The sequence below is a fragment of the Gopherus flavomarginatus genome, chromosome 5, assembly GCF_025201925.1.
Source record: "Gopherus flavomarginatus isolate rGopFla2 chromosome 5, rGopFla2.mat.asm, whole genome shotgun sequence".
In the NCBI taxonomy this organism is placed as follows: Eukaryota; Metazoa; Chordata; order Testudines; family Testudinidae; genus Gopherus; species Gopherus flavomarginatus.
Genome location: NC_066621.1, coordinates 99852394 through 99867086, shown reverse-complemented (window position 1 = coordinate 99867086; position 14693 = coordinate 99852394). Strand labels below are relative to the sequence as shown.

General features: G+C 48.9%; 1 protein-coding gene across 1 annotated transcript in view; it reads right to left on the bottom strand.

The window, feature by feature from the left end:
* The window catches only part of CCDC9B (coiled-coil domain containing 9B), a 159322-nt gene that overhangs the window by 105606 nt on the left and 39023 nt on the right, over positions 1 to 14693 (bottom strand). Inside the window, exon 2 of the mRNA XM_050954829.1 lies at positions 1467 to 1580. The gene's annotated coding sequence lies outside the window, so the exon portion shown is untranslated. The remainder of the gene's footprint in view (positions 1 to 1466; positions 1581 to 14693) is intronic.

Here is a 14693-nt window from a genome sequence, read left to right as displayed (position 1 = left end):
GTTTAATCACTCTTAATCATTCAAATCTGGATCCAAATTTCAAACACCCCAATGTTTAATCTTGGGGTTTGGTTCAGCCGATTGCTGAACCAAAGGCTACTTGTCAAATTTGGATTTCGGTCCAGGTCAAATCTGAATTACTCCCAAGCTCTAAGGTGTTGGACCTTGGTTGCTGACCATCTCTCGTGCTGGGGGAACATCTTCAGCCAAGAAGAGGAGGCTTCTGCCATGGTGAGCAATATTTCTTCTTTTTCAGACTTTCTCAGCACACAAGATATTTATCCAGGGAGAAAAATAAGACGTGGCCGGAAGTTCTTTTTCCTACCTAGGTGACCAGGGCTGAAATAACCAGTGGGCTAATAAAGCCTATGTTTAGTATATGGCCTGGCATAGGGCCCCAGCCAGTTTGCTGTAACATTGGCAGATGCTGACTGCACCACAAACAGAGCTAATTTTTGAAGGTCTATCTCAGTACGGGAGCCAGCACACAGAGACTGCCCCATCCCAGCTGTGCTCTTTGACAAAGCCAACACCTCTTTCCTACCTTGCCTCCTGGCACTTCTGCTGAATGTGTCAGTGCTCGGCATGAATACTTGGATCATTTAATGCAGAGCATGGTAATGGAGAGCAAGAATGCAAGGAGAGAGACAACAAAATATGGAGTAGTCTGTTGGCCTATCCAGCAGCAATGGAAAGGATAAGGGATCCTCTGTGATCAAGGGAAGAGGAGATTGCAAAAGATTTTTTTGGAGGCTCAGAAGAGTCTAGATCCTCCTAGATACACAAGAAAACAAGACTGGGGCAATAGGAAAGATAAGAGGCAAAAAGGGAGAAGCCAAGATAGATGGGAGAAGGAGGGGGAATAGAAAGCCAGAGAGAAACCCCATGTGAGGATGAATGGAGAAAGCAAGTTATATGTAGGTGGCCATAGTGTGAGAAGGGGTAACGCCAGAAAGAGCAGAGAAGGACAGGAAAGAAATAAAAAGAGATGCAAGAAAGATGTGAGGGTGAAGGGTGAGAGAGAGAGAGAGAGAGAGAGATGGGGGATTGAGGAAGTAAAGGTCTGCCTGGTAACGTAAACCCAACTCCAATAGTCAGACGGATCTTCAACTGCTGTACATTGGCAAAACTCCTGTGCAGTCAATGGAGCTAGGCTCATTCATGGCAACTGAGGATGTGATCCAATGAGCTCATGCATATTTCTAAATGTTGTCTTCCTAAACACATGCCCTTGCATGGTCATGCACAACTCTGTCTGAAGTCAGTTGCCATTAAGCAGCCATACCCAAGGGCAGAACCTGAACACTTTCCAGTGTGATGGAACTTATCTAGCTAGGTTCCACATCCTTGCCAGGATTTATTAAAATGGGCAACATTCAGCAGACACATTGGTTAGTGTTAGGGGAGATGGCTCCGACATGGGGCTGAAGAAGATAAAATCTAGGCAGGCAGTGGGGCAAACTTACCTGGTACCTTCGTATGAGAGCTTCATTCTTTTTCCGCAAAGCCAGGATTTTCTTATCCAGTTCAGCATCTTTCTGCTCTTTCTTCCGCAGCACGGCATCATCCACCGTGGCAGCCTGATGATACAAGGACAGTTTTTCTGACTTCACCTACAGCCCACAATATCCCTTCATTCTGTTTTTATCAACGAGAGGTAGAGGGTCACACTGTGCAGAAAAAAGGAATGGTCCTTTACCAAGCTCTGCCCACAACCAAGCTCTGTCTACTTAAAAGACCAAAACAAGAGGCTACTCGCAGTAGGCTGAATTCATCATAACAGAGTCGTCCCTCACTTTTCTTATATGTTTTGATCAGCAATGAAGTAGCTAAATCATCATTGTTAGGTTTCCGCACTAACACCCTATTCAGTTGAATGGGGTAGTTCACAACTCTTTGAATTATTATGTCAGTCTCTCTCAAGCACACTCCCCATTCTGTTTGCATTTTGATGGGTATCTTGGCAGCCACAGGGCTTACAGATGTACATTTGAAAAATTCTGGAGTATCAGATAGCAACCCCTGGAACAAAGTGCTGACTGAGTGAGCCAACAACAGCTAGTCCAATTTGACTGTTATGGGTACACATCAATATAACATACTGGCACATTTTTCTAGACTCTGCTCTAGTCTGTGTTTGAGTGAAGCAGCCAGATGAAATTGCTAAGATTTCTGAAGTGCTACATCAGTTTGCTTTTTTAAAAGGTGTTTTTATAATGCTTATCAGTCACCAGAGTATCTGAATGCTTCAGAGATCATGGCAAATTCACTGTTCTGCTCTGTTCACACACACAACCAAGTAACAAGGGCTGAGGGGCAAAGGGGAGGGATGGGAATATTGGGTTTGTGGGCATAGCAAGTTGACTGTGTTGGATTTGTGGGCACTGCAAGCTTGAGTGTACAGTGCCACCACTCTACTGCTTTGGCATTAACCTGTTTTTTAAGGCTGGACTCTATTCCCTTTGATCATATTCTGTAGATCTGCCTTGTGAGTCATCAGATATGTTATCTGCATTCTGTTATGTGTAACAGTAATAAATAACCGATAGAATAAGAAAAGTCTTAAGGGAGTTAGAAATGCATTTAACGAAGCTATCACCAACCTCTCATTAAGCAGGTGTTAGCTTAGGGCAACATTTCACAACTGCCGTTCTATAATAAAAGAAAGCCAGGTTGTAGCAAGACCAACACTCACCATTCCTTATGCCTTGAGCTGGTGAAGGTTTCACATTTAACATATTCACTGAAGAGAAGGTGTAGAACTAAACTCCTACTTCCTCTGGTCACAACTTCTCCATTCCCTACTCTATGATATAGAAAGGGTCCTGGGAACTACAGACCACAATGTGGTTGGTTTTCCCAGCCTGTAGGATGCAAATCACTGCCTTGGCTCACTATTAGCCCTCAGTTTAGAGTGCCCTTTAGAACAATAACAGTCATTACCAGGCTGAGCAGCACCTCCTGCACTACTAACACTAGAGCATTTAGTGTTAGTTCTGGCAATGCTGCCCCTCAGAATCACACAGTGCCGGTGCTACCATTAAGGCGAACTAGGTGGTTGCCTAGGGCACCAAGGTTTAGAGGCGCCAAAAAGCGGCACCCCCAATTTTTTTTTTACAGCGTTCCTCCCCGAGCATGTGGTCGCTGCTCCACTTCTCCCGCCTCCCAGGCTTGCGGTGCCAATCAGCTGTTTGGCGCTGCAAGCCTGGGAGGAGAATTAGAGCAGGGGCGGCTCGGGGAGGAAGTGGAGCAGAGGTGATCTGGGATGGGGAGGTGCCACACAGCTCCCTGGGAGGGGGAGCTGCTACAGGGTGGGGGCACCTCAGAGTGGGGGTGGGCAGGGAGCTGCTGCAGGGTTGGGGGGGGTGCAAGGTGGAAGTTTCGCCTAGGGCGGGAAACTTCCTTGCACCGGCCCTGGAATCACACTAGTTTAGATCAGTGTTGAAAGTGCTTTCTGCGAGTCACATCTATGCACATCCCTTTGAGGAGACCCTCTAAAAGCTCAGGGCATGGGGCATCAGCACAAAGTCTCTCGGAGGAAAAAGTAAAATTTAGGGATGCAGTCTAAAGCAGGTTCACTTTATAGCCACAGGAATATAATTATACAAGGGGCACCTATCTAACTAATGGCCACAGAAACAGTCTAAGGGCTTGGCTACACTAGAGAGTTGCAGCGCTGGTGAGGGGGTTACAGCGCTGCAACTTAGGATGTGGCCACACTTGCAAAGCACGGCCAGCGCTGCAACTCCCTGGTTGCAGCGCTGGCTGTACACCCGGTCGAGCCTCGGGTGTAGGGATTCCAGCGCTGGTGATCCAGCGCTAGTCAGCAAGTGTGGACGCCCACCAGCGCTTTTATTGACCTCCGGGGTATAAGGAGGTATCCCAGAATTCCTGTCCACAACAAACCGGAAGAAAGGGAGAGCTCGGAGTTCAGCCAAACTGCTTATTTAAAAAACAAACACAGCTCCTGTTTGCTGAGCGAGCTGAGGCAGGCAGGGGAATTACTTTGGAATGTTCACAGCTGTTTGCTTGAAGAGAGAAACAGCACTCTCACACGGCAGGAGGGGAGGGGGAAGTCCGTGTTCAGCAGTTGCTGATCTGGTCTGACGGGTATTTAGCAGTACATAATTTGCATTTAGTGAATGAGAGAGGAGTGGGGGAAGGGAGTTAGAACTTTTAAAATGATTGAAGGTAGGCACAGTCCTTAGAACTTGCAAGGCAGGGAGCTGAGAACAGTGTCAACTCCAAAAATCCATTCTGTCTGTCTCCTCCACGCTCCCTGTCACATTCCACCCCACCCCCCTCTTTTGAAAAGCACGTTGCAGCCACTTGAATGCTGGGATAGCTGCCCACAATGCACCACTCCCAACAGCGCTGCATGTGCTGCAAATGTGGCCACACTGCAGCGCTGGCCCTACACAGCTGTACGAACACAGCTGTAACTACCAGTGCTGCAAAACTGTAAGTGTAGCCATACCCTAAGGCTTGGGTTTGAAATACTCAGGCCCCTTGGAAACACAGATTCACCCCTCAGTTGGGTAGACTCATCCCTGTATCCTTTGGAGGTAAATAAGATGAGTTCTCTACACTTTACTGTGTGGGAGTCTTTCAAAAAAGGCCTTCAAACCTCAGGTCCTGTCTGTTCTAAATAGACATTACCAGTCCCGTGACAGTTTTTGTAAGAGTCAGGGTTTATCTGTGTCCTTAGCCAAAAATGCCTCTTCTTTCAGCCATCACCATTGTGCAGTAGAGCATGCCCTAGTTAGCTGCTGCCCTCCGAAGCACACAGAATTTGAACACAAGGGCAGCTGGGCCCACTTCAGAAGTTGCTAGAGTCGCAGGGCCCTGCAGTAGCATCTTGTAGATGCTAGATTCTGCCCTGATGTACACTGTCCAACTCCACTGATTTCAAGGTTTGGACAGAATTTTACACAATCAACGGAGGTGCCATAGGGAGTCAGGACCTGCTGGAACAGGTTACAAAGAGGGATAGAACCAGATGATTGTTGGTACTTTGTGGGAAAGGTGCTGCGGGCCACTCTGGGAGTCAGGAAAGGAGAAACAGTGGGAAGAGACAGAGGGGATGAGAGAGTTGTAACATACTGAACTGATCTCAGACAGAAAAAGGATTTGGACTCAGATCTGGGAATAGATAACGCTCAGGCTGGTAGTTAAATCTCTTGTGATATCCATGGTTATGTGTGAGCAACTATTGAGAGCATTTTGGCTGCTATGTGTCCTGCCTACACAGTCACCGACTGCCAGTTTCTAACTGACATTGATGTGTAAAGTGCCTTAAGAGACTGGTAGTATGCAAGGCCCTATATAAATATAAAATGACATATTCCTCTAAGTGGTATCTTAGATGTCTATAGCACCTTGCATCCCAAAGCATTTTTATAAACGGCTGCATGAACAGTAAACAGGAATCTCCTTGTCAGGTCTTTAGCTACCCAGACAAAAGCTGGAGGCTATGGGCAGCTGTAACGAGACAATACAAATACAATGGGAGGGTCCAAGTCCTCGCTCCACAACTTGTGATGCAGCAGATGCAGTTTCCAACACCTTATACAAGTTTAGACAAAGATTTAGTCCCAAACAAGCAACCAAAAAGACAAGACCAGAGGCCCCTACAGCATTTACTGAAAATTCTGAAATAATTTGTCAGTAGCCAATTCTAGGCTAGTAAAATACGAACAAATGTGCAGCAAAACTCTGGCTTCTTTGTTCTCTCAGGCAATGAATCCCCAGATTTTTTCAGCGTTTTCCATACATTCCCAAAATTTATTTTTGCCTTCAAAGTCAGAAAGCTCAGCTTTCTGTGTTCACCATGGAGCCCATGCCAATTTTGCAGTCTTCTGTGATTTACAAAGCAAATGATCTTCCTGCAATATCTGATGCAAATGAATTGCCCACTGTCCCTGTCTCTGGTTAAACCTGGCTTGATGTGGAATTGAGCCAAAGAGGTGTTTGGCTTTCTCCTTTGTCTGGAAAAAAATCTTTGTCACTCCAAAACATAATATCAGAGAGAATCCAGAATTTCACATACAGTGTTGTTACATACATTTGACAGTGCTATTAATGACCACTATGTTGTTAGTTTTCAAATGATATATTACATGACACCTCTTATGTGGATATCATGACAACAATCTGTGAGGTGTATTGAGCTAGTCAGACTGGCTGAGATTTATTGTTACATACCAGGGAGCTTCTTGCCATCTGGCAGTGTGGTTCTCTTAGGGTCACAGTCACATTTTCCTACAGGCTTCATTATGATCTCATTGTACATTATTAGATTCTGCTTGGTCTTTGTAATGGGTGTGTTCAGGTCCAATTCACCCTGAGGAATCACATTGCAGGAGGCCCTGCTATCCAGCTGAACTCACACAGGGCGTTTCCCTGTTAACATTGTTGCTTGCACTGAGGTTGGTGTTGTCCCTTGTTGCTTTCCTTCCTAAAAGCCTGAACCTGATATGCTCTCAGACTCAAGGACAGGGTCAAGATGTCAACACTGTCCGAGGCACCACCCCTCCTCATGGGTGGTGGGTGAACCGCAGGCTTGAGGAGGCTAGCCCCTGGCCACCCCACCCCTTCTTCCCAGGGCCCCACCCCTCCGTCCCCCTTTCTCCTACTGGAGCCCAGAGGGTGGGCAGGTAGCGCGGCCCCCAACCCAAGCCCCAGAATGGTGGGCGGGCAGGCAGCTGAGTGTGGCCCACACCCCCAGCCAGGAGCGCTGGGTGGCCAGGCAGCATGAGCACTGGCTCCAGCTGCCCAGAGTCCCTAACTGTAGGCCAGTCCCCACTAGCCCCAGCCTGAGACAAGGCCACTAGAGCCTCCCCAAAAGTGTGGGGGGGGCACCGCCGGAGGGGGAGACGGAGGCAGCCCCTGCCTGTGTCCCAGGCACCCCGCCCAGGGCAGGTGGAGGGACCCAGTCTCCCCACAGCTGCCCATGCAGCTCTCCCCAACTCAGCTGCAGCCAGGGTTGGGCCTCAGAGCCACAGCCCAGATATGATGAGAGCCATGGACCCTCCACCTGCCCACGGTGCGGGGGCCCAAGCAGCCTCCAGCTCATGTCCCAGCCCCCCAGGGTCCCCGCCCGCCTGGGGCAGTGCCTGCACAGGTCTTACCATGGCTGGGCTGCAGCTCTGAGGCCCTCCCCCACAGGCAGCTGTGGGAAGCCAGCATGGAGTCATGGACCCTCCTCCTGCCCTGGGCAGCTGGAGAGCCCGGGGAGTAGGGACACGGGCCAGGGACTGCTCTCAGCCCACCCCTACCCCGGGTAGGTGGAGGGTCTGTCACAACTCCCCACAGCTGCCCGGGCTCCCAGTTCAGGCTCCAAGCTGGTCTGGCCGGCGATGGGGACTCAGGAGGGCCCCCTGTCTCCTCCAGTTCCAGCGCCGCTGGCCTGGGGCCCTGGCCAAGTGTAGCAGCAGAGCACAGCGAGAAGCAGGGGGGAACCTGGGGTTGGGGGGAGTATGGGTGTGGCCATGCAGGCAGTTTGGGTAGACTGAGCATTCACCTGCCTTTGATATCCCCTGCCCATGATCCCACTCTTGGACAAGTCTGACTGAATATTTCTGGGACCTTCCTCTGCTTGTTCGCACACGGCTAAAATGGTTCAACTTGCCACATTCCTTGCAGTGCTGTCATTGTGCAGGTTGCACGTCCTTTACCTTCTCCTGCTGTCTCACATAGTAAATTCATCTCACTATGGGTACAGACCACTGGTCACCAGCTTGCCTCTGTTGTTGCCTCCCTCCATGTACTTCTGGAGGTGTTTGTGCCTCTAGGGCTTTCATCCTTTCTCTTGATGTTTCCACTGCAGCCCATGTCTAGTAGCGTAGCTAGTGGGATGCATCAGAAGCAGCTGCTTCTCCTCCCCACATTTTTAAAAAAGCAGCCCCTCACGGGGTCCGCTCTGAACGGCCTGCCTGGCTTCCGCCCCGCCCCCGCCAATCGGCTGTGTCTCCCAGCAGGAGGTAGATAGCTGATCGCAGGGCGGAAGCGGTGCCTGCCGGCCAGCACTGCCAGCAACATGGCCGAAGGAGCCGTGGGGCGGGTGGCTGCGGCAGGCCGGCGCGGAAGCAGCTCGCTCAGACTGCGCCTGGCAGGGCTCGCTGCCTTCTTCCCCCACCCCCAAGAGGTAGGGCCAGCTCTGAGCTGGGCTGGTGCTGCGTGCGGCAAGCCCCTCCCAGGCTCTTCCAGTCCTGGGGACAGCTCCAACCCCCTCTGCACATAGAGCCCCAGGGACTCCAGCCCACTCCCATCCCCGGTAACCCCTCCCCAAGCTCCATACCCCATGTACCCCTCCCATGTACCCCGTGCCCGTCTTTCCCTCTCCTTCACCTCCTCTCGTACCTCCGTCCTCTGCCAGCCTCCCTGTACAGCCATGGGGGGGCAGCGTGGCCGGAGGGGGGTGCAGCCTGGCCGCAGTGTGGCCAGAGGAGCCAGCCAAGGGCGCGAGGGGACACGGTGTGGCCGGAGAAGCGGGGGGGCGTGGCCACAGGAGGAGCCAAGGGGGACCTTTTTTATGTTTGCTCGCTCCCCCTGCTGTTAGAACCTGGCTACGCTGCATGTGTCTAATGTGAGATTGCCTTCCTGGAGCAGCCGCTCCCACAGGTGGTGATCCCAAGTGCCATAGGCTACCCTGTCCTGAATTAGGAAGTCTGTCAAGTCCCCAGAATTTCATGTAGCAGCCAGTGTGTGTAAGTCAGTGACATAAGGGGTCTTTTCCCTCCCCTTTGGAATGGTTGCTAGTGAAAAGCCTGTGTCACTCCACAGTTTCATTCTGCTTTGGGGAGCAATACATCCCCAGGGCTCCTAGGACTGTACTACTGTGATGCTTGAGGCAGGGGCAAGTTTCAGAGTGCTGCAGGCTTCTCTGCCTTGTTCCCCAGTGAGGTCAAATAACAATTTTACTTTCCTGCTGTGTCATCCTGTATGGCCAGGCCTATGAACAGCTCGAACTCCTCCTTCCACCAGGTCCATCATTGGGCTAGGTTTGTGTCACAGGCCCTGGTGCCGACAAGGAGAAGGTGGAGGATGGGGGACATGCAACAGGAGGGTCAAGCTGTGCTGCGAGCCAGAAGCTGTATGAGACTCCACTGCAGTCAGTCCTGGCAGTCAAACATGGGCGAGCCTGATTCAGGGGAAGTAACCTTGGGTAAGTGTGTAAATTTATTTCCAGTTACAGTGATGTACTGATGGTACCCCTAACTTAACAGGACACATCTAGTGACTTTTCATTAGTTTACTCATACTAGAAGAGGTATAAGTACAACACTGGTAGAGTTGTTATCCGCATGTCATTCCCCTGTGGGGGTGGGATGCGAAGCAGTTTGTTTACGTACACAGAGACATCCCTTGCATCCTCCTGTCTGAGCTTGATGAAACTTTCATGGAGGTACTCTGCAATCCTCTGCTGAAGGCTTCTAGGGAGGGCAACCTTATTTCTCCCTCTGTGGTAGGACGCTTTCCCATGCCAGTCAGCGATAACTTCGGCAGGCACCATTGCAGTAAACAGACTAGCAGTCTTTGGGCTCAGGCAGTTTCAGGACAGCAGCAGCAGCTGTGCTGTCTGTGCTTTTGTAAAACTCAGGAGTGAGATCTCAGCTAAAATCCCCACTGCCTGTGGAAAATGGTGCAGCATTGAGTGCCATTGCCCTATCATATTTCATGCAACTGAGCAATTCCATGCACAGTTCTCTCAGCCCTGGTGAACCATACTTATGGCTGGTGCTGTGAGTGGCACCATGCACGAGCATTCCAAAGCAGAAGTTGCAATAAGTATGTTGTGTTTAAAACTTTAGGGAAGCAAGGGAAGGACTTCTGAATCTTATCTTTCATTTTCCATTGTTACTATACTGACCATCACACTCTGTGTTTTATCTGAAGCTGCTGCTGTTGTGGCATTGAGGTTCCTCCTCTAGATCCATGGAAATCTTGAGACAGATAAGGAGGAGATGGAAGAGGACTCAGACTGACATGTTCAGTAAATTCCTGCAAGCCAGTGCTGCATCAGACTGAACAGAGGCCCTGAGGGATGAACATTGCAGACTGTGTGGAGAATGAAAGAGTGGACAGGAGAAAAGCCCAGAAGTCAGACTGGGAGATGGGTCTTCTCTGGTAGCAAACACAGATGCTGCAGACTTATGGAAAACTCCACTGCAGCACCTCCCTACATCCCTCTCAACATTCCACATGGCATTGGAGGACACATCCATAACCCACCACTTCACTTCGGGGGACACTGACAACCACAACTTCTCATACATTGGCCAGTAAGAGCCATGGTTGATGTATATGTAGCTAAAATGGACATAAATGTTCCTTCCCCTTCTTTAAATTATGTTCCATACATTTGTTAAGGTTTTAATGTATTTGCTTTTAACTTGCACAAAATTATTTGAAATGTTTTTGTTACGCAATAAAATTAAAATAATTCATCTTTATTGGTTCCTAACATATTCTGCAGTATGGCTGGTGGTATTGAAAGCACCCATTCACCTGTGATTGTAAACGTTGTGATTGTAAACAGGATCTGTGACAAATAGTGTAATAGTTATAAATGTACAGCAAGCACCACACAATTCCTAACAGGCCCCCAAACTGCAGGGCCAGGTAGAGCACAGTACTCCATAACCCATTACTGTGGTTCACTGTTAAAGTATTCTTTCAAAGCCTCCCGGAGCTGTATAACTCCACACCAAGCTCTTCTGATAGTCCTTCCATCTAGTTATTCAAGCTCAGCAGACAGCTGCTCCACCTCCACCCTAGTGGCAACTTTTTCCCTTCACAGATATTATACAGGACACATCAGGCAGCTATAACCATTGGGATAGTTTTCTCACTGAGACCAAATCTTGTGAGTAAACAGCGCCAGCATCCCTTCAGTCTACCATAAGCGCATTCAGCTGTCATTCTGCATTTGCTGAGCTGGTAGCTGAATCTTAACTTGGTGCTGTCAAGGTGACTGGTGTACAGCTTCATGAGCCAGGGGAGCAACGGGTAGGCTGAGTTTTCCAGGATCACTATTGGCATTTCAACATTGCCAATGATAATCTGCCGGTTGGGCAAGAAATTCCCTGCCTGTAGCTTTCTGAACGGTCCTGTGGTCTTAAAGATGGGAGAATCATGCACCTTCTCCGACCAGCTCTCATTGATGTCAGTGAAGTATCCCTGGTGATCCACCAATGCTTGCATAACCATAGAAAAGTAGCCCTTTCTGTTTGATGTACTCTGTAGCAAGGTGGTCTGGTGCCCTAATAGGGATGTGCTCGATATCTGTCACTCCACCGCAGTTCAGGAACCCCATAGCTGCAAATCCATCCATTATGTCCTGCATATTGCCAAGAATCACAATCCTACATAGCAGGAGATGATTAATGGCCCTGCACACTTGCATGACAATGGCCCCCACAGTGCATTTTCCAACTCCAAAATAATTTTTCCCACTGATTTGTAGCAATCCAGTGTTGCATGTTTCTACAGTGTGATCACCACTCATTTCTCTGCTGCCAGTGCAGCCTCCATTTCATTGTCCCTGAGCTGGAGTCCTGGGGCAAACTCAGCACACAGACTCAGGAATGTGGCCTTGAGCATCTTAAAGTTCTGCAGCCACTGCTTGTCATCCCATGCCTGCATTATGATGCGATCCCATCAGCACTGTGGTGTTGGGGGCATTTGGGCGGTCCGGGGCTGGAGCAGAAAGGCCGGCAGCCACATTCGGGGGACTCTGGGATCTGGTGGGGGAGGGCAGTGGAGGGGCCGGGGGGTAGAAGGGGTGGAGCCGAGGGATAGCCTCCCCCAATGAGTGATTCATGTGCTGTCCATGCTAGTTTGTTAGGTTAGACTGTAATGCTGAAAGCATATTTTAAGTCTTGTTTGTTTGTAACCATTTCTGTCCCAATTCCATGTCACTTAAGCCTATGTCGTTTTGTTAATAAACTTGTTTCATGTTTACTATAAACCAACTCGGCCCAGGGCATTGAAGTGGAGGACATGTAAACCCCAGTGAAGCCAACAGCCTGCTGTGTATTTTCTCTTTCCAGGAGCAGCAAACTTCATCATTTCTATGAGGGTGCAGAGAGAGGGACTGGGTACTGCAGGGGAGACAGTTTTGGAGAGCCTGAGGACTGGAGGGGCAGAGTAACCAGGCTGGTGGGAGTCAGGGTCAGGCCATTGTGCTGGGAGGAGGTTGTTGGTGTCAGGACTCTGAGCCAAAGCAGCACAGCATAGAAGCACCCAGTGTTACTGGGCAGGCAGTGACACAACCCCTTACTGGTCTGGGTGAGCCCCCTAAAACATCACAAAAGTGAAGAGGAACACCAGGCCCATTCGAAAGTGCAGGGAGAACCTTAGGTAAGCCACAAGAATTAACTCATTATATGTCCATATTATTTGGAGAGGTATTCAGATACCTAGGAGAAGGTCACCATACAAGCACCGTGATAGATCAGATCAAACAGAATATTTGGATTGTAAGCTGTCTGGGGCAGCAACTGTCTTTTTGTTTTGCGTTTGTGCAGCACTTAGTACTACGGAGCCTAAATACTGTGATAATACAAAACAAGTAATAATAATTAGCAAACTAGAATTTGGCCAGAATTTAATACTACTGCTCTTTTAAAAAGTGCTATGAGATCGTTAGTAATTAGAGGGGGCCAGGACCACAATTTTTTTTAACATCACAGTGGGGAAGGGTGCCAGCTAGGTCACCAGCCCCACTTCCTGCAGCACGTAAGTGTTCCTTGGGGTCTCCCATCCTAGTACTGACGGAGTTGTGCTTTGGCCCTGATCCTACAATGAGCTCCATGCAGGTAGACTCCCTGGCCCCAAGAAGAGCCTCATTGACATTAATGGGCTCCCCTGTGGGCACAGAGATCTGACTGCATAGCGCTCATTGCAGGATCAGGACCTAGACTGTAAGATGCGATGGGATAGAGGAATAGGAGTGAATGTGTCCCTAGTCAGAAGCCAGTGAGGGAAAAGATAGCTAAACTGGTTTGCTAAAATGTACCTCCCATTCTGTTTCAACATATTTTCATTTGTGTCATGACTGAATATGAATTCTATCAGTAACAGAGTCATACTTTTTCAATGATGCTGTAACAGTATTTCATAAAGACCCACAATTTGCAAGCCAGTCCTGCAAAATTTTCCTAATGGGCCATTTTTAATTGTTTTTATTTTTGCAGGTGATTGAAGTATTCTTTCTTCATTATCATCAATCATCTAGTGGCAGGTGAGCAGATTTTGCACCTGGGAAGGTACATTTTATGATAATTTTGCAAGACTGGTTTAATCTGAATTTAGGGTCACCCTAAACAGACTCTGTTCTGAGTGTGCTGAGTTGGCCAGTTATGTATTTGCAGAGTGGTGGGTGTGTTGCCTTTTTCAGGGTGGGATCAGTGTATTGTGTTCCTTGAAATATACACCTTCAACTTTTAATTTCACAAAAATGGAGAACAGCAGAGCTGCATTCCAGGAAAGCCATTGCAAACCCAGATTTTTTAGAAGGTAAATCACGACTGCAAAAGACCTGTTAGGTCATCTAGTTCCTCCCCTGGTTGTGCAAGATTGTTCCCTATTGTATATTTGTCAGTGTTTTGTCCAGTTTGAAATGAATCTAGCAGCGGGGCTTCCACCATTTCCCTGGGGAGATTATTCCAGCCTGATAGATGTCCCTGCTAGAAAAGTTTTGCTGCTATTCAGCCTATTTTTGGGTGATGGGGAGGGGTGCTCAGTTTCATCAAAATACTTGGGGGAAGCAAAGGGAAATCCACACCCGCCCCACTCAGAAAAGCATAGCAACTGAACAAAAACAACTTGTCCACAGAAACGCAGAGCAGCATTTTGAGCCCTGGCATTGATTCTCTGGGGAGCACTGATTGCACGCCCAAGCATGGTCAGCATTTTCTTACTAGCTGCTGCTCTGAGCGAGTCGATAACAAGGGTATGTGCCCATTCCTGAGCTGCTGGGAAGAATGCTGGCTGCGCTGCCACTTAGGATGAAAAGTGGCTACACTTCACCCTACCCGGCATAAAGCTCTTCCGGGGAACCAAGGCACCCGTATGTCACAGTGACTAGAGCAGGGAGTTATAAATGGGTTTGGCAGAACAAGTGTGCAGCGTGCTATGAATCAGAAAGCAGAGCCTGATGCCTCAGAGACAGAGAGCGAGCACTGTAAAGAAAGACCTCTTTCTATTAAAAATGAAAATGTAACAAAAGGAGGCGAGGGAAGCAAGAGGCGATGTGCTTCAGTTACATGGCAATGTCGCATTCTGTCCCCCCACTCCTAACACACGCATCCCATTATGCAACTCATCAGTGCTTGAGAGCACCTCCTGTCTCAGGAATCATCTTTCTATGTGCATCTTTCCCTGCAGACTTTCACAATCAGCTGTTTCTGAAGTGAGAGAGCTCAGAAGGGAATGAGGGTGAGAGAGAGAGAAAAGGTGGGGGAAGGGAAAGGGAGAGAGGGACAGGCCCCTAAACTAGCATTTCTCTATGAAATCCAGTGCACAAGCTCTCTAAGAAATATTCTCTGCCTCTGATCTGACAGCTGTAGCTGAAGGCCCCCTGACTCCCAGTACCAGGATGAGTAACGTCCAGCATGACCTGGCTTTATGGGTTTTTTCCTCCCAATGCCCCCACCCTTCTGGATAAGAACATCATCCTGAGCCAGCGA